The 18,634-nt window shown below is 44.4% G+C and overlaps 2 pseudogenes; both read left to right on the forward strand.

The window, feature by feature from the left end:
* Window positions 1-4,809: 4,809 nt before the first annotated feature.
* Window positions 4,810-5,812, forward strand: LOC144509715 (hepatocyte growth factor-like; annotated as a pseudogene).
* LOC144509780 (hepatocyte growth factor pseudogene) lies at window positions 5,668-6,874 on the forward strand (annotated as a pseudogene).
* Window positions 6,875-18,634: the final 11,760 nt, after the last annotated feature.

Here is an 18,634-nt window from a genome sequence, read left to right on the forward strand (position 1 = left end):
TTGTGAGACTTCTTACTGTGCTTACCCCAGTCCAACGCCGGCATCTCCACATCATGTAGGTACACCCACAGTGTTGTTGGGGAGGGAGCTCCAGGACTTTGACCCAACGACAGTAAAGGAAAGGCCAATATGTTTCCAAGTCAGGATGGTGAGTGACTTGGAGGGAAACCCCCAGGTGTTCCTTGGCATCTGCTGCTTTTGTCCTTCTGGAGGGTAGTGGTGGTAGGTTTGGAAGGTGCTGCTTAAGGAATCTTGATGAGTTCTGCAGTGCATCTTGTAGATGGTGCACACTGCTGCCATTGTTTATCAGTGACGGAGGGATTGAATGTCTTGGATGGTGTCGAGTTTCTTGAGTGTTGTTGAAGCTGCATTCATCTGGGCAAGGGGAGAGTATTCTGACTTGTGCCTTGTAGGTGAGGGACAGGATTTGGGGATGAGTTAGTCGCTGCAGAATTCCTAGCCTTTGACTTGTTCTTGCAGCCACATTATTTATATGGCGAGTCTAGTTCAGTTTCTGGTCAATGTTAACCCCCAGGATGTTGACAGTGAGGGATTCAGCAATGGTAACACTATTGAATGTCAAGGGGGGATGGTTAGATTCTTTCTTGTTGGTGATGGTCATTGCCTGGCGTTTGTGTGGCGCAAATGTTACTTGCCACTTGTCAGCGAAACATTTGAAATGTTGAAAAGTTTAGAATATGCACAGGCGATTGAGCTTGTGTCAGATCATTCACACCATTTGGCTATCATGTTGTGAGGAGCTAAGTTGGAGACTGACTCACAAGTTACTCTGTCATCATGGTGTCAGATCCACATCATTAATAATTTTTGTTGGTGGGTATATTGTCACATCAGCATAGCTGTTACCTTGTGTTCATCATAGAATCCTCATAGAATCCCTACAGTGCAGGAAGCGACCATTCGGCCCATCGGTGTACCGCAAGGATCTGTTTTGGGGCCACTGCTGTTTGTCATTTTTATAAATGACCTGGATGAGGGCGTAGAAGGATGGGTTAGTAAATTTGCGGATGACACTAAGGTCGGTGGAGTTGTGGGCAGTGCAGAAGGTTTTTGCAGGTTACTATCCACCCTATCTAATCCACTGATAAACAATGGCAGCAGTGTGCACCATCTACAAGATGCACTGCAGAACTCATCAAGATTCCTTAAGCAGCACCTTCCAAACCTACCAGGTTGCAGGTTACTATCCACCCTATCTAACCCAGAGGGACATAGATAAGCTGCAGAGCTGGGCTGAGAGGTGGCAAATGGAGTTCAATGCGGTAAAGTGTGAGGTGATTCACTTTGGAAGGAGTAACAGGATTACAGAGTACTGGGCTAATGGTAAGATACTTGGTAGTGTGGATGAGCAGAGAGATCTCAGTGTCCATGTGCATAGATCCCTGAAAGTTGGCACCCAGGTTGATAGGATTATTAAGAAGGCCTACGGAATGCTAGCTTTTATTGGTAGAGGGATTGAGTTTTGGAGCCAGGAGGTCATGTTGCAGCTGTACGAAACTCTGGTGCGGCCGCACTTGGAGTATTGCGTACAGTTCTGGTCACCGCATTATAGGAAGGACGTGGAAGCATTGGAAAGGGTGCAGAGGAGATTTACTAGGATGTTACCTGGTATGGTGGGAAGGTCTTATATGAGGAAAGGCTGAGGGACTTGAGGTTGTTTTTGTTAGAGAGAAGAAAGTTAAGAGATGACTTAATAGAGGCACACAAGATGATCAGTGGATTAGATAGGGTGGATAGTGAGAGCCTTTTTCCTTGGATGGTAATAGCTAGCACGAGGGGACATAGCTTTAAATTGAGGGGTGATAGATATAGGACAGATGTCAGAGGTAGGTTCTTCACTCAGAGAGTGATAAGGGCATGGAATGCCCTGCCTGCAGCAGTAGTGGACTCGCCAACATTAAGGGCATTTAAATGGTCATTGGATAGACATATGGATGATATTGGAATAGTGTAGGTTAGATGGGCTTTAGATTGGTTTCACAGGTCGGCGCAACATCGAGGGCCAAAGGGCCTGTACTACGCTGTAATGTTCTATGTTTCTATCGAGTCTGTACTGACTCTCCAATGCAGCATTTTACCACAGCCTATCCCATCCCCATAACCTCATGTATTTAGCCCGCTAATCCCCCTAACCTACACATCTTGGGACACTAAGGGGCAATTTAGCATGGCCAATGCGCCTAACCTCACATCTTTGGACTGTGTGAGGAAACCGGGGGGACCCAGAGGAAATCCAAGCAGACATGGGGAGAATGTCCAAACTCCATAGAGACAGATAGGCAAGAAATTGAACCCATGTCCCTGGCGCTGTGAGGCAGCAGTGATAAGCACTGTGCCGCCCCCTGCTGCGCTATTTTTTAACCGGTGTCTTCACCAGCCAGTGACACTTTTAGTTTTTCTCCGTGGTAAACAAATGTGCTTCCATGTGCTGATATAAAAAATGTGAATGTGATATATTTGGTTTGTTTTTTTAACCTGTAAACTTTGCACTTTCACTGTACTTACTCAGCCACAGCCGGCAAGGTAATCACAGAGACAAACTGGAAAGAGATGCACCGAATGTAATTAGTTCCCTGTAAAAGGGATCTGATTATGGAATAGAGACTGCTATATTATGTTTTAGGAGTGAGTTACAGCATGGAATTTCATGGCGAGGTTCAAACTGTGTGCGTATTCACAGTTTGAAACTGCGTCATTTCAAGGGTCTCATTTGGCGAGTAAGGTTTAACTCGTCCCAACACTTAGCTTTCAGGATCCTGGCAGCTCACATGAGGTGCCGATCATTGATCATCCATAACGTAACCAGACTCCACTGGCTACAAAGTTAACATGTTTAAGGAGTAAGATGCTGGTTCACAGGACTCTCTATGACATTGCCCAAAACTATCTCTATCTCAGCAACAGTTTCTAGCCTTCAGATTTCAGAGTTTTGCGCTCCTCCTTCTTGGACTTTTAGCCATAAAATTCTGCTCTCTGAAACTCACTTAATCTTTGATTAGATTTGGTTTATTATTGTCACAAGTATAAGTATACAGTGAAAAGTATTATTTCTTGCGCGCTATACAGACAAAGCATACCGTACATAGAGAAGGCAAGGAGAGGGTGCAGAATGTAGTGTTACAGTCATAGCTAGGGTGTAGAGGAAGAGCAACTATATAAGGTAAAAGAGTTAGAGCAGAGTTTTGAAAGATAGAACGAAAGTAAAAGATAGAATTAGAGGGTATGCTGGGTACAGCTTGTAAGAAGTCGCCACGCTTCGACGCCATCTTGGATTGATTTGTTCGAACATCTCATCGCTGTGTCGTCCCTCTCTGCAGCTTTGCAAACCCTGCAAAAAACTATTTTCTGAACCGGGCGTGATATATAACTTTTCTTCTGCTGCTTTGGCGAATCTTTTGTCAAAAGCTTTGGGACATTTTATTATGCTAAAGGAACTCAAGGAAAATGATCATCATAATAGTCAAAAATGGTGCCCTTCGTTCACCATATTCCCTGGCGGAGAGCAGCTGGCACCTTTTAAATACTGACGCATGGTTAAACTAACAGGCTGTTACTTGTTTCGAATAAAGGCACCCTCACTGCTAGTCCAACTCATTGGAAAAGTCAGCAAATCAAATCAAGTCATTAGTTCCAGTGACTTTTCTTCACTGTGTGGACAACAGGCATTGTAATTCTACATCTTAATGCTCAAAATCTCAGGACTTTGTCATGCCAACATTTTACTCTTACAATGAGGGAAGCCCAGGCTGGGACCTCATAGATTATATCCAAGGTTGAAATAAATTTTTAAAAATTGGAGATAAATCATGAACCAGTGACCAGGGGGCGCTAGCTTGTGTTTAGCAAGCCTGAAGGCTGAAGGGATAAGCGAAGGCTTTAAATGGGAAAAGAGTTCCATAGTTTGTGAACCTGGCAAAGCCTGCCCTGTAAACTTACACCAAGTGCAATCTTCAGTGCTAGAGAAAATCCATAAACCATTGCTTCCATTTGACGAAGGAGGTACATTTCCATTTTATATTGAAAGGAGGTGAGGGTAACGAACAGCCCCTTATCAATACAAATCCCAGGAGGAAAACTAGCTGAAAGCCTCGTGTCTATGCAAGCAGTGGAGTTGGCTGTTGCATCCACATCTGAGAACTGTAGAATCATAGAATGCCTATAGTAGAGAAGAAGGCAATTCAGCCCATCGCATCTGCACCGATTCTTCGACAGAGGATCCCATCCAGGCATTTTCCCATTCTGCCATGTATTTACCCCTAATCTGCACATCTTGGGGTGCTAAGAGGCAACTTAGCATGGCCAATCCACCGAACCTGCACATCTTTGGAGTGTGGGAGGAAACCGGAGCACCCGGAGGAAACCCACACAGGCACGGGGAGAACGTGCAAATTCCACACCGACAGTCACCCGAGGCCGGAATTGAACCTGGGTCCCTGGGCGCTGGGAGGCAGCAGTGCTAACCACTGTGCCGCCGTGCTGGTTTAGAGTGATGAGTTCAAATCTCACAGCAGCTCTGCACATCCTGTTGAGAGAGAGGAGATGGGTTGAAGATTGTAAATCATACAACTTTCTCAAAAGGAGGCCATTTGATCCATCGTTTACTCTTGGCACTGACAGAAAACTCAATACGTCCCTGGGGATTTTCCTGTCCATGGACGTAAATCCAGATGGTATTCCATTTCTAAAGTTCATTTATTATCACATTTTGTATTACATCCATCGCTGACCACGCTGGGGACAATCAGGCTGGTGTTACTCCTCCCCGCCCTCATCTCTGCAGTTGATTCAATGGCGGCAAGAAAAAATCCCATTCATCATTTTTTGAAAACTCCTGGACATAAATTGATTGAAAGATCCCTGCCATAAAAGTCTAAACAAATGGACACCATTGAACAATGTGCAAGGCGATGTATAAATACAAAGGATTTGTTTGCAGGGCCTTGTATTTTGCTAAAAGTGAGAAGCGATGCTCTTGGCTGTCATTCAACAGCAAAACCAAAGGGGCGAAAGCGAGGCCACAAAGTGGAGTTGATCTTTATGAGAGAAAAGACTACATCCGAGAATGTGTTATTGGGAACGGTAAGAACTACCGGGGGACAAAGTCAGTGACAGAAGCTGGTCAGACTTGTCAACACTGGAACTCAACTATCCGACACGACCATCGATTTTTGCCTTCAAGACATCGTAATAAAAATCTGCAAGAGAACTATTGCAGGGTGAGGAAGGAGGTCCATGACGCTTCACGATGAACCCAGGAACTCGGCTGGAGAGCTGTGCTATTCCACAGTGTTCAGAAGTTGAGTGCATGACATGTAATGGAGAAACTTACAGAGGACCCTTGGACCACACTGAGTCGGGGAAGGAATGTCAGCGCTGGGACCTTCAAATGCCACATAATCACAGATTCAATCCGGAACAATTTCCAGATAAGGGACTGGATGATAATTATTTCCATAATCCTAATGGACGCACCAAGCCTTGGTATTATACACTTGACCCTCACACCCCTTGGGAATATTGTGCCATTAAAGAATGTGTTCCCAATTGTGACCATGATTCGGAGGTGACTGCAGAATGCTTCAAGGATCTTGGGGAGAGTTATAGAGGGACCGTGAACACCACACCTTCAGGAATTCCTTGCCAACGTTTGGATCAACAGTATCCTTACCATCATAACTTCAACCCTGAGAACTATAAATGCAAGGACTTGAACAAAAATTACTGCAGGAATCCTGATGGAGCAGAAGCCCCCTGGTGCTTTACTACAGATCCAGATATCCGAGCAGCTTAGTGTTTTCACATCCCAAGGTGTGAGAATAAAACCCCACCTTCAGAAGAGTGATACCAAGGGATTGGGACAACTTACAAAGGAACTGTTTCTAAAACTAGGACTGGCATACAGTGTGCACCCTGGATAAGTTACAGAAGAACCATTTTGTCCACCAATTCTGAAAGCTCGGTGGAGAACTACTGTCGCAATCCAGATGCAGATAAACATGGTCCCTGGTGTTACAGTAATGATCCTCTCACTCTGTGGGACTACTGTGCAATAGAACCTTGTGACAAAACACCCAAATTAACCTCAACACGCACTCATGAATGTTCACGAAAAATAATGACAAGAATAGTCAATGGATTTCGGGCAAAAGCAAAAACATCCAGCTGGATGGTTAGTCTGCGACACAGGGATATCCATTTCTATGGAGGATCATTGTTTGGAAATAATTAGGTTCTCACAGCCAAGCACTGTTCCTCCACATGTCAGCCAGACTTGAGAGGATATGAAGCTGTGATGGGAATTGTCAAAGATGATAAAAGTGAGGAAGCCCATAAACAAGTGATGGAGATATTTCAGCTTGTCTGTGGACCAGAAGGATCCAATCTTGTAATGTTGAAATTGGCCAGAGCTGTAAAATCGACTGATTATGTTCACTGGATTAAACTGCCTGTGTCTGGATGTGTGATACGTCAAGGAGTCTATTGTAATATTTCTGGATGGGGAGAAACCAAAGGCATGGGTCATGAAGGTGAGCTAAAGGTAGCCCAAATTCCAGTCGTTGGAAACAAGAAATGTAATGAGTACCATCAAGGAAAAATGCAAATCAGGGAATCGGAAATCTGCGCAGGAGAGGAAAAGGGAACTGTTGGTACATGTGAAAGTGATTACGGTGGTCCTCTAGTCTGTGAAGAAGAGGGCCAGAAGCTATTACAAGGGGTCATCATTCCTGGCCGAGGTTGTGCAAAACCAAAGCGTCCTGGGATTTTTGTGAGGGTGTCGTACTACATCCCATGGATAGACAAAGTCTTTAAGACATACAGAGAAAATAATCACACCAGATGAATGGAATGTATGTCCACAGAAATCCTTAATTGTCAAATACATAATTTGTCAATTTTAGACCCATGTTGCTGCAGATACTTATCAAGTCTGTTGATACTTTCCTTTACAAATGATTTATCTGACCTATTGTTTGCAGTAGACTATATCTGTATATGTGCATGCGTTTTTGGAAGGGTTCCTGAGGTAACTTGAAGAAAGAGTCCAACTACAGCAATGCAGACACACAGAAGGAAGCCTTTTAAATATTTCACACAAACATGTACCATACACTTGAAAATCTTTTTATGTCTGTGTTTTTTTATGTTGGAATAGCTCCTTGCCCTGCCCTGAAGACCAATGTGACAGTGGACGCCTTAACTTTTAACGCTTTTATTTCAAACTAGTCCCTTAATATGACTGTGATCTGTCGTTGAGACTTGGTTTGAGTGGATTCAGGGGCACTAGTCCTCCAACAACTTAATATCCATTTTCCAAGAAGGTGACGTTTACATTTTCTTCCAATTTCTGTAATCTAGGGTTTCGAAATGCTTCATGTTTGCTGAACTGGATTTAAAATCAGCATTTTAAGATGATAAAGCACTCATTAAAATTCAAAAGCTATATGGTTATTCAAACGTGGCCTGTAGAGGGTAGTATTCACCCCAAGCACTGAACTGGTGTGAATGGCACGGTGGCACAGTGGTTAGCACTGCTGCCTCACAGCGCCAGGGAGTGGGGTTCAATTCTGGCCTCGGGTGACTGTCTGCATAGATTTTGCCCATTCTCCCCGTGTCTGCGTGTGTTTCCTCCGGGTGCTCCGGTTTCCTCCCACAGTCCAAAAATGTGCGGGTTAGGTTGATTGGCCATGCTAAATTGACTCTAATGCCAGGGAGATTAGCAAGGTAAATATGGGGGGTTGCGGGAATAGGGCCTGGGTTGGATTGTGGCTGGTGCAGACTCGATGGGCCGAATGGCCTCCTTCTGAACTGTCGGGATTCGATGATTTCACTAATGTCGCAAGTAGGCTTACGTTAATACTGTAATAAAGTTACAGTGAAAATCCCCTAGTCGCCACAGTCCAGCACCTTTTCGGATTGTACTGAGGGAGAATTTACCATGGCTAATGCACGTAACCAGCATGTCATTTTTGGACTGGCCCTTTTTCTTGGCCCTTTCCCTGTATCTTCAATTTAAAAATAAACATTTATATAATGTAATGATCTCTTAAACTTATAACTCAGGTCTCAAATCCAATAACACTCCATAGGCTCATCACTCATTGCGTAAAGATTATTTTTCAAACTTCAAGCCTCATGCTTCCATAACTAATATTACATTCATGCCCATTTGTAACAGATTTATCTGCCAATGAAAGTCATGTTTCACTATTCATCATTTCAACCTTTTTCACAATTTCAAATTAGTTCCATCCTTAATCTGGCCCAGTGAATACAGGCCAAGTTTTTCCACCTACCTGATCATTTTATCACAGTTTGCAGTGTGGGTTTTAGAATCCACAAGAATCAATCTTACAAGTAATGATCAAGGTTGTGGAAAAGGTTGCTGATTAGCGACTGTCCATTGCAAGTTATTCTATCGGGAACAACCATATTTATAGCAAGCAGGTTAAAGGGGGGTGGTCCCAGACACTTGATTGTCCTTAGTGAGTTTTCCAAGATGCTCATCTCAGTTTTACATCCCAATGTCCGACGCCATGGCTGGTGGGACTAAGTTTTCAATTTATTTATTAGTGTCACCCCTCCAATTTGATTTTCAAGTTTGCTGACGACACCACTGTAGTGGGTCGGTCTCAAACAATGACGAGACAGAGTGCAGGAATGAGATAGAGAATCTGGTGAATTGGTGCGACAACAATAATCTCTCCCTCAATGTCAACAAAACGAAGGAGATTGTCATTGACTTCAGGAAGCGTAAAGGAGAACATGCCCCTGTCTACATCGACAGGGACGAAATGGAGAGGGTCGAGAGCTTCAAGTTTTTAGGTGTCCAGATCACCAACAACCTGTCCTGGTCCCCCCCATGCCAACACTATAGTTGAGAAAGTCCACCAACACCTCTACTTTCTCAGAAGACTAAGGAAATTTGGCATGTCAGCTACGATTCCCACCAACATTTACAGATGCACTATAGAAAGCATTCTTTCTGGTTGTATCACAGCTTGGTATGGCTCCTGCTCTGCCCAAGACCGCAAGAAACTACAAAAAGGTCGTGAATGTAGCCCAATCCATCACGCAAACCAGCCTCCGATCCATTGACTCTGTCGACACTTCCCGCTGCCCCGACAAAGCAGCCAGCATAATTGAGGACCCCACGCACCCCGGACATTCTCTCTTCCACCTTCTTTCTTCGGGAAAAAGATATAAAAGTCTGAGGTCACGTATCAACCAACTCGAGAACAGCTTCTTCCCTGCTGCTGTCAGACTTTTGACTGGACTTACCTTGCATTAAGTTGATCTTTCTCTACACCCTAGCTATGACTGTAACACTACATTTTGCACTCTCTCGCTTCCTTCTCTATGAACGGTATGCTTTGTCTGTATAGCACACAAGAAACAATACTTTTCACTGTGTGTTAATACATGTGACAATAATAAATCAAATCAAATCAAAAGTAGGCTTACATGGCTCACGCATGAGGATGGCCTCAACCGGGATCTTGGGTTCATGTCACACTATCTGTAACCCCCACCATTTGGCTTGGGCTTGCGAAATCCTACTAACTGCCTTTGCTTGAGACAATTCACACCTCTTTAACCTGTGATTATCCCTCTCTCCACTCGCACTGTCTGCACCTGTAAAAACTTGATTACCTGTAAAGACTCACATTCCAACCATTATCTTGCAATTGTGTCTCTGCGTATTTATGCCACGTTTGTGAACCCACCTCTTCACTCACCTGATGAAAGAGCAGCGCTCCGAAAACTCATGATTCCAAATAAACCTGTTGGACTTTAACCTGGTTTTGTGAGACTTCTTACCGGGCTTACATTAACACTGCAATGAAGTTACTGTGAAAATCCCCTAGTCGTCACACTGCGGTGCCTGTTCGGATACACTGAGGGAGAATTTAGCATAGACAATCCATCTAACCAGCACATCTTTCAGACTGTGGGAGGAAACTGGAGCACCCGGAGGAAGCACACACAGACACAGGGAGAAGTGCAGACTCCGCATAGACAACAACCCAAGTCGGGAATCGAACCTGAGTCCCTAGCGCTATGAGGCATCAGTGCTAACCGCTGTGCCACCGTGCCACCCTATTGGCATTCGTGCATGTCTCACACAATATTGTGATGTGGAGATGCCGGCGTTGGACTGGGGTGGGCACAGTAAGAAGCCTCACAACACCAGGTTAAAGTCCAACAGGTTTATTGGGCAGCACGAGCTTTCGGAATCTCAGGCTCCTTCATCAGGTGAGTGAGCACTTGTGTTCACAAACAGGTCAACAGGACCACTCACCTGATGAAGGAGCCTGAGACTGCAAAAGCTAGTGCTGCCAAATAAACCTGTTGAACTTTAACCTGGTGTTATGAGACTTCTTACTGTGCTCACACAATATCAGAAGAGCTTCAATCATGATAGGAACCATGTGGAGCTGGAGACATACTTTGTGAGGGTGGTGTTGGTGGGGGGGTGGGGGGGGGGGGGGGGTGACTGTCAGAAACACTGTCCCAAGTAACTTTACATCACATTTGCCAAACAAGCTATCAGTTGGTGCAGTGATGCGGAAAACGGTTGGAGAAGAATTTGCTGGAATACTGTTTCGGCAGAATCAGATTTGGGTGCAGAGACGGAGGAATTACACTTTTTGTCTTTCAATAACAACTGCAATGTTTATTTACATGTGACTACAATACAGAGGCTTGCAGCCTCATGGCTGCCAGCCAGCTCCCAGGAAGGTTCTGGAACAGAAAACTCTCTGAAGAGCAGCCAACACCAGAACTCAAGCTGAATGGTCTGTCCTCCTTCTCTGGATCTGCTGGCAAAGTCGTCTTTTCATTCTGTTGTTGCAGTAGACAGCGTTCATTCACCGGCAGAAAATGAAAATGTGTCAATTGGAACAAATCTCCATGTTCAAGGCTTGAAAGTTGCAAAGCTTTGAACCAGTCTCTTCTGCTGCTTACTGATAAGCAGACAAGTTACTTTCTTAAATATACTTTGTTGAGCCAAATAAGGATATCATTCTGACATGACTGCGGTTATTTTTATGACAATTCCGCAGGTGTTTTGAAAAAAATCAAATGAGTGATTGACAATATAATTCATTGTCAGTTCCACTGTGATTGAAACGTTATGAAAAGCAATCATACTGTCAGTCATACTGCCAGCCTATTTAATACTTCAGCTCATTACCTGTGTGTTTTGCGCCTCTTCCCTCACTCCTCAGAATTAATGTGAGTTTAATATAATTCCATTCAGCCTCCCCGAAGAATCCATTCAATCGCTCTGTTTTAATTGCCCCCGCTGAAAACAAAGAAGACTCATCCCTCTCAGTCCTGGTGTGGGGACGCTTCTGACCGAATCGCTGGGTTTCAGCTGCTTGAGAGATTCAGAATCACTCATCTGCAGAAATATTAATAGGTTATATCGTGCACGTGATATTTCAGAGCGTAGCATGCCAGGGCACAATTGTGCTGGCACATTTGATGTATGTTTGTAATATGATGGGTTGCACCCTATCTTTCTGAAAGAGATAGAAAGAGTTGAGTTGACCAGGACACAAAGGAAAAGCGTATGGCTTGGCCTGCAAGAAAATAAATTCCCTTTTTTATTTGTGGGGCTATTTTCCTTCAGAGAATGTATTTCAGAACCATGGTAGCTGGCAGGATGATTTATTACAATTAAAATAATAATTTCTATTTAGTCCATTGCCTGGCATTTCATTGTGTATTTTGGAGGTGGCTTCAAAGCCGATGTATCATTAGGGCATTTTAAGTTATGACGATTTTGCTGAGATGCCGATTTGGACGTAGTACAGAAGCATCTTTCGGCCGGGAAATGCAAAAGCTTCAAAGAACCAGCCGCAAAAAAGACACTGTCGGGGAGGCAGACGTCAGGGGACTGGCAGCTCCAATCTTCCACAGTTGTGGCATTGTGCTTACTGTGAGGGAAAAAAAAACTGAACCTTCAAAGACATTATTGAAATTAAGTTGTGAAGCATTTCCTGCTATTTTGAGCTTGGTGCTAACCATTTCAAAAATTATCCATTTTTTTTATTCGTTCATGGGATGTGGGTGTCGCTGGCTAGGCCAGCATTTCGTGCCTATCTCTTGGTGTATTTAAGAGTCAACCACATTGCTGTGGATGTGGAGTCACATTTAGGCCAGACAAGGTAAGGATGGCAGATTTCCTTCTCTAAAGGACATTAGTGAACCAAATGGGTTTTTACAACAGTCATTTCATGATCATCATTAGACTTTTAATTCCAGATGCAAGAAGCCTAAAGGGCAAGGCAGATGAACTCAGGGCATGGATGGGTACGTGGGACTGGGATATTATAGCAATTACTGAAACATGGCTAAGGGAGGGACAGGACTGGCAGCTCAATGTTCCAGGGTACAGACACTACAGGAAAGATAGAACAGGAAGTAAGAGAGGAGGGGAAGTTGCACTTTTGATTAGGGCAAACATCACGGCAGTACTGAGAGGGGATATATCCGAGGGTTCGGTATGGGTAGAACTAAGAAATAGGAAGGGGGAAATCACTTTGATAGGGTTGTACTATAGGCCCCCAAATAGTCAGCAGGAAATTGAGGAGCAAATATGTAAGGAGATTACAGATTGCTCCAAGAAAGATAGGGTGCTAAGAGTAGGGGATTTTAACTTTCCTAACATTGACTGGGACAGCCATAGTATTAGAGGGTTGGATGGAGAGAAATTTGTTGAGTGTATTCAGGAGGAATTTCTCATTCAGTATGTGGATGGCCCAACTAGAGAGGGGGCAAAACTTGACCTCCTCTTGGGAAATAAGGAAGGGCAAGTGACAGAAGTGTTAGTGAGGGATCACTTTGGGACCAGTGACCATAATTCTATTGGTTTTAAGATAGCTATGGAGAATGATAGGTCGAGCCCAAGAGTTAAAATCCTAAATTGGGGCAAGGCCAATTTTGATGATCTCAGGCAGGAACCTTCAGTCGTTAATTGGGGGAGTCTGTGGGAAGGCAGAGGGATGCCTGGTAAGTGGGAGGCTTTCAAAAGTGTGTTAACCAGGTTCAGGGTAAGTACATTCCTCTTTGAGTGAAGGGCAAGGCTGGTAGAAGTAGGGAACCCTGGATGACTTGGGATATTGAGGCCCTGGTCAAGAAGAAGAAAGAGGCACATGACATGCATAGGCAGCTGGGATCAAGTGAATCCCTTGAAGAGTATAGGGGGTGTAGGATTAGAGTTGAGAGAAATCAGGAGGGCAAAAAGGGCACACGAGTTTGTTTTGGCAGATAGAGCAAAGGAGAATCCAAAGAGCTTCTACAAATACGTAAAGGCCAAAAGAGTAACTAGGGAGAGAGTAGGGCCTCTTAAGGATCAACAAGGTCATCTATGTGCAGATCCACAAGAGATGGATGAGATCCTAAATGAATATTTCTCATCAGTATTTACTGTTAAGAAAAGCATGGATGTTAAGGAACTTGGGGAAATAAATTGTGATATCTTGAGGAGTATACATATTACAGAGAAGGAGGTGCTGGAAATCTTAAAGCGCATCAAGGTAGATAAATCCCCAGGACCTGATGAAGTGTATCGCAGGGCATTATGGGAGGCGAGGGAGGAAATTGCGGGTCCCCTAGCGGAGATATTTGAATCATCGATAGTCACAGGTAAGGTGCCTGAAGATTGGAGGGTGGCAAATGTTGTGCCTTTGTTTAAAAAGAGCTGCAGGGCAAAGCCTGGAAACTACAAGCCAGTGAGCCTCATATCTGTGGTGGGTAAGTTGTTGGAAGGTATTTTGAGAGACAGGATCGACAGGCATTTAGAGACGCAAGGACTGATTAGGGGCAGTCAGCATGGCTTTGTGAGTGGAAAATCATGTCTCACAAATTTGATTGAGTTTTTTGAAGGGGTAACCAAGAAGGTAGATGAGGGCAGTGTAGTTGATGTTGTCTACATGGACTTTAGCAAGGCCTTTGACAAGGTACCGCATGGTCGGTTGTTGCATAAGGTTAAATCTCACGGGATCCCGGATGAGGTAGCTAAATGGATAAAATATTGGCTTGATGACAGAAGCCAGAGGGTGGTTGTGGAGGGTTGTTTTTGAAACTGGAGGCCTGTGACCAGCGGTGTGCCTCAGGGATCAGTGCTGGGTCCACTGTTATTTGTCATTTATATTAATGATTTGGATGAGAATATAGGAGGCATGGTTAGTAAATTTGCAGATGACACCAAGATTGGTGGCATAGTGGACAGTGAAGAAGGTTATCTCTAATTGCAACGGTATCTTGATCATTTGGGCCAGTGGGCTGACGAATGACAGATGGAGTTTAATTTAGATAAATGCGAGGTGATGCATTTTGGTAGATTGAACCAGGGCAGGACTTACTCAGTTAATGGTAGGGTGTAGGGGAGAGTTACAGAGCAAAGAGACCGAGGGGTACAGGTTCATAGCTCCTTGAAAGTGGAGTGACAGGTGGACAGAGTAGTGGAGAAGGCATTCAGCATGCTTGGTTTCATTGGTTAGAACATTGAATATAGGAGTTGGGACGTCTTGTTGAAGTTGTACAAGACATTGGTAAGGCCACACTTGGAATACTGTGTACAGTTCTGGTCATCCAATTAAAGAAAGGATATTATTAAACTAGAAAGAGTGCAGAAAAGATTTACTCGGATGCTACCGGGACTTGATGGTTTGAGTTCTAAGGAGAGGCTGGATAGACTGGGACTTTTTTCTCTGGAGCATAGAAGGCTGAGGGTTGATCTTATAGAGGTCTATAAACTAATGAGGGGCATAGATCAGCTCGAACCATAGAAAATTACAGCTCAGAAACAGGCCCTTTGGCCCTTCTTGTCTGTGCTGAACCATTTTTTGCCTAGTCCCACTGACCTGCACTTGGACCATATCCCTCCACACCCCTCTCATCCATGAACCCGTCCAAGTTTTTCTTAAATGTTAAAAGTGACCCCGCATTTATCACTTTATCCGGCAGCTCATTCCACACTCCCACCACTCTCTGCGTGAAGAAGCCCCCCCTAATATTCCCTTTAAACTTTTCTCCTTTCACCCTTAACCCATGCCCTCTGGTTTTTTTCTCCCCTAGCCTCAGCGGAAAAAGCCTGCTTGCATTCACTCTATCTATACCCATCAAAATCTTATACACCTCTATCAAATCTCCCCTCAATCTTCTACGCTCCAGGGAATAAAGTCCCAACCTATTCAATCTCTCTCTGTAACTCAGCTTCTCAAGTCCCGGCAACATCCTTGTGAACCTTCTCTGCACTCTTTCAACCTTATTTACATCCTTCCTGTAACTAGGTGACCAAAACTGTACACAATATTCCAAATTCAGCCTCACCAATGCCTTATATAACCTTACCATAACACTCCAACTTTTATACTCGATACTCCGATTTATAATGGCCAGTGTACCAAAGGCACTCTTTACGACCCTATCCACCTGTGACGTCACTTTTAGGGAATTCTGTACCTGTATTCCCAAGTCCCTCTGTTCAACTGCACTCTTCAGAGTCCTACCATTTACCCTGTACGTTCTACTTTGGTTTGTCCTTCCAAAGTGCAATATCTCACACTTGTCTGCGTTAAATTCCATTTGCCATTTTTGAGCCCATTTTTCTAGTTGGTCCAAATCCCTCTGCAAGCTTTGAAAACCTTCCTCACTGTCCACGACACCTCCAATCTTTGTATCATCAGCAAACTTGCTGATCCAATTTATCACATTATCATCCAGATCATTGATATAGATGACAAACAACAATGGACCCAACACCGATCCCTGCGGCACACCACTAGTCACAGGCCTCCACTCAGAGAAGCAATCCTCCACAACCACTCTCTGGCTTCTTCCATTGAACCAGTGTCTAATCCAAGTTACTACCTCCCCATGTATACCTAGCGACTGAAGCTTCATAACTAACCTCCCATGAGGGACCTTGTCAAAGGCCTTGCTGAAATCCAGGTAGACAACATCCACCGCCTTCCCTTGACTATCGCTAGATAGTCAATATTTTTTCCCAAAGGTAGGGGAGTCTAAAACTAGAGGGCATAGGTTTAAGGTGAGAGGGGAGAGATACAAAAGTGTCCAGAGGGGCAATTTTTTCACACAGAGGGTGGTGAGTGTCTGGAACAAGCTGCCAGAGGTAGTAGTAGAGGCGGGTACAATTTTGTCTTTTAAAAAGCATTCAGACAGTTACATTGGTAAGATGGGTATGGAGGGATATGGGCCAAATGCAGGCAATTGGGACTAGCTTTGGGGTTTTAAAAAAAAGGGCGGCATGGACAAGTTGGGCCGAAGGGCCTGTCTCCATACTGTAAACCTCTATGACTCCGATTTTTATTTAATTCAAATTTCACCACCATTTACCATGACGGGATTCGAATCCGGGTCCCCAAAACATTACCCTCGGTCTCTGGATTACTAGTCCAGTGACAATACCACTACACCATTGCCTCCCTGGCGTTGATGCCTTTGTTCAAATAATGGAGTTATTACACGACAGCAGTGACTACACTTCAACAGCACTTAATTGGCTGTGAAATGCGATGGGGAACCCTGAGGTCGAGAAAAGCACTATGTAAATGCAGATCATTTTGCTTAATTTGATAGGGACATAGCAACGATTTGTGTCATGACATTGCACAGCATAATTTTCAAGCTTGTCTTGGTTGCGGAGTCCATCCACATGTACAATCCCGCTGTTATTTGTCAGCATCCCACACTCAGTCAGAGAAAATCTCTCTGAATGCTTCCTCACCTCACTGAAGAATCATATCTTCCCACATCTCCCAGAAGCATGATGTTTCGCATCTGCCCAGCTCCCTCTTTCATTCAGTTTCTGAACGCCTCCCCTTTGACATGCCACCAACGCCTCTGCCACTGCTGACCTCTAAACTGCTCCATTCTTCAGACTTGAGGTAGATAACAGGAAACTTGCTGAAGCCGAGAAGCATATAATTCTTTGCCAGATGTGTTTCAAGCATGTCCAGTCTTAATATTTGGCAAATCTTTGTACTCTCAGGGACCAAGACAAAAGGGAAGCACTCCCTTTGTCAAGGCCAGAGTGGAAGAGTGGGTGGCAGTGGTGAGCGCTGCTGCCTCACCGTGCCAGGGACCCGGGTTTGATTCTGGCCTTGGATGGAGTTTGTGCTTTCACCCCGTGTATATGCGGGTTTCCTCCAGGTGCTCCGTTTTCCTCCTACAGTTGTGCGGGTTAGGTGGACTGGACATGCTAAATTGACCCTTAGTATCCAGAGATGCACAGGTTAGGTGGATTGGCCATGGCAAATGTGTGGAGTTACGGGGATAGGGCAGAGGGGAGAGCCTTTGTGGCTTGCTCAGAGAGTTGATGCAGACCCGATGGGCTGGATGGTCTCTTTCTGCACTGTATGGATTCTATGATGTAACACAGACCTAGCTTGTGGAACTGCAAGCTCAGTTTGCCATTTTACCATCTACAAGCAGCTCTGCCCAGATTGAATTCCTGGCCCCATCGAGACTGTTACAACTGAAACTTCTGTACAATTATCTACACGACTAATCCATCTCTGAATGACTATCTCCTCATGTGAAGTCAACTCCATTGAAAAAGTAAACTATACAGCATCGGTTCTCAACCTGCCGATCTCCATAAGTGAATACCTCATTGGACTTCGATTCTCAACTCAGGTGAAACGATAATTGTTTTCTCTGAAGTCTTTGCCCTGTACATCTTTCTTTCTCTCTCCCTCTTTAACTGTATGAGCAAGAAGGAGGCAATTTTACTCCCCTCCCCCTGCATTTATACAAATAAGCTAATCCTTTGAGTTCATCCTATTTTGAGTTGCTGTGGAGTTATTACTAAAAAAATGACCACACCAAAACTGAGGGGTTGGGAAATATGCCACCGCTTATAAAGGGGGAAGAAAATAAAAAAACGCCTTTCAGTTTACAGATGGGTGAACAAAGAACAAAGAAAATTACAGCACAGGAACAGGCCCTTCGGCCCTCCAAGCCTGCACCGACCATGCTGCCTGACTTAACTAAAACCCCCTACCTTTCCAGGGACCATATCCCTCTATTCCCATCCTTTTCGTGTGTTTGTGCAGACGCCCCTTAAAAGTCATTATCATATCTGCTTCCCCTACCTCCCCCAGCAGCAGGTTCCGGGCACCCACCACCCTTTGTATAAAAAAACTCGTACATCTCCTTTAAACCTTGCACCTCACATCTTAAACCTATGCCCACTAGTAATTGACTCTTCCACCCTGAGAAAAACTCCTGACTATCCACTTTGTCCATGCCCCTCATAATCTTGTAGATTTATAGCAGATCACCCCTCAACCTCCAATGTTCCAGTGAGAACAAACCCAGTTTCTCCAACCTCTCCTTTTAAATCTCCAACCTCAACTATTAATTCTTTTCTGTACCCTCTCCAAAGCCTCCAGATCCTTCTGGTAAGTGTGACGACCAGAACTGAACACTATATTTCAAGTGCAACCTAACTAAAGTTCTATAAAGCTGCACCATGACTTGCCAATTTTTAAACTCAATGTCCCGACCAGTGAAGGCAAGCATGCCATATGCCTGCTTGACTACCTTCTCCACCTGCGTTGCCACTTTCAGTGACCTG

This window comes from Mustelus asterias, chromosome 22 (genome assembly GCF_964213995.1).
Source record: "Mustelus asterias chromosome 22, sMusAst1.hap1.1, whole genome shotgun sequence".
NCBI classification, from domain to species: Eukaryota; Metazoa; Chordata; class Chondrichthyes; order Carcharhiniformes; family Triakidae; genus Mustelus; species Mustelus asterias.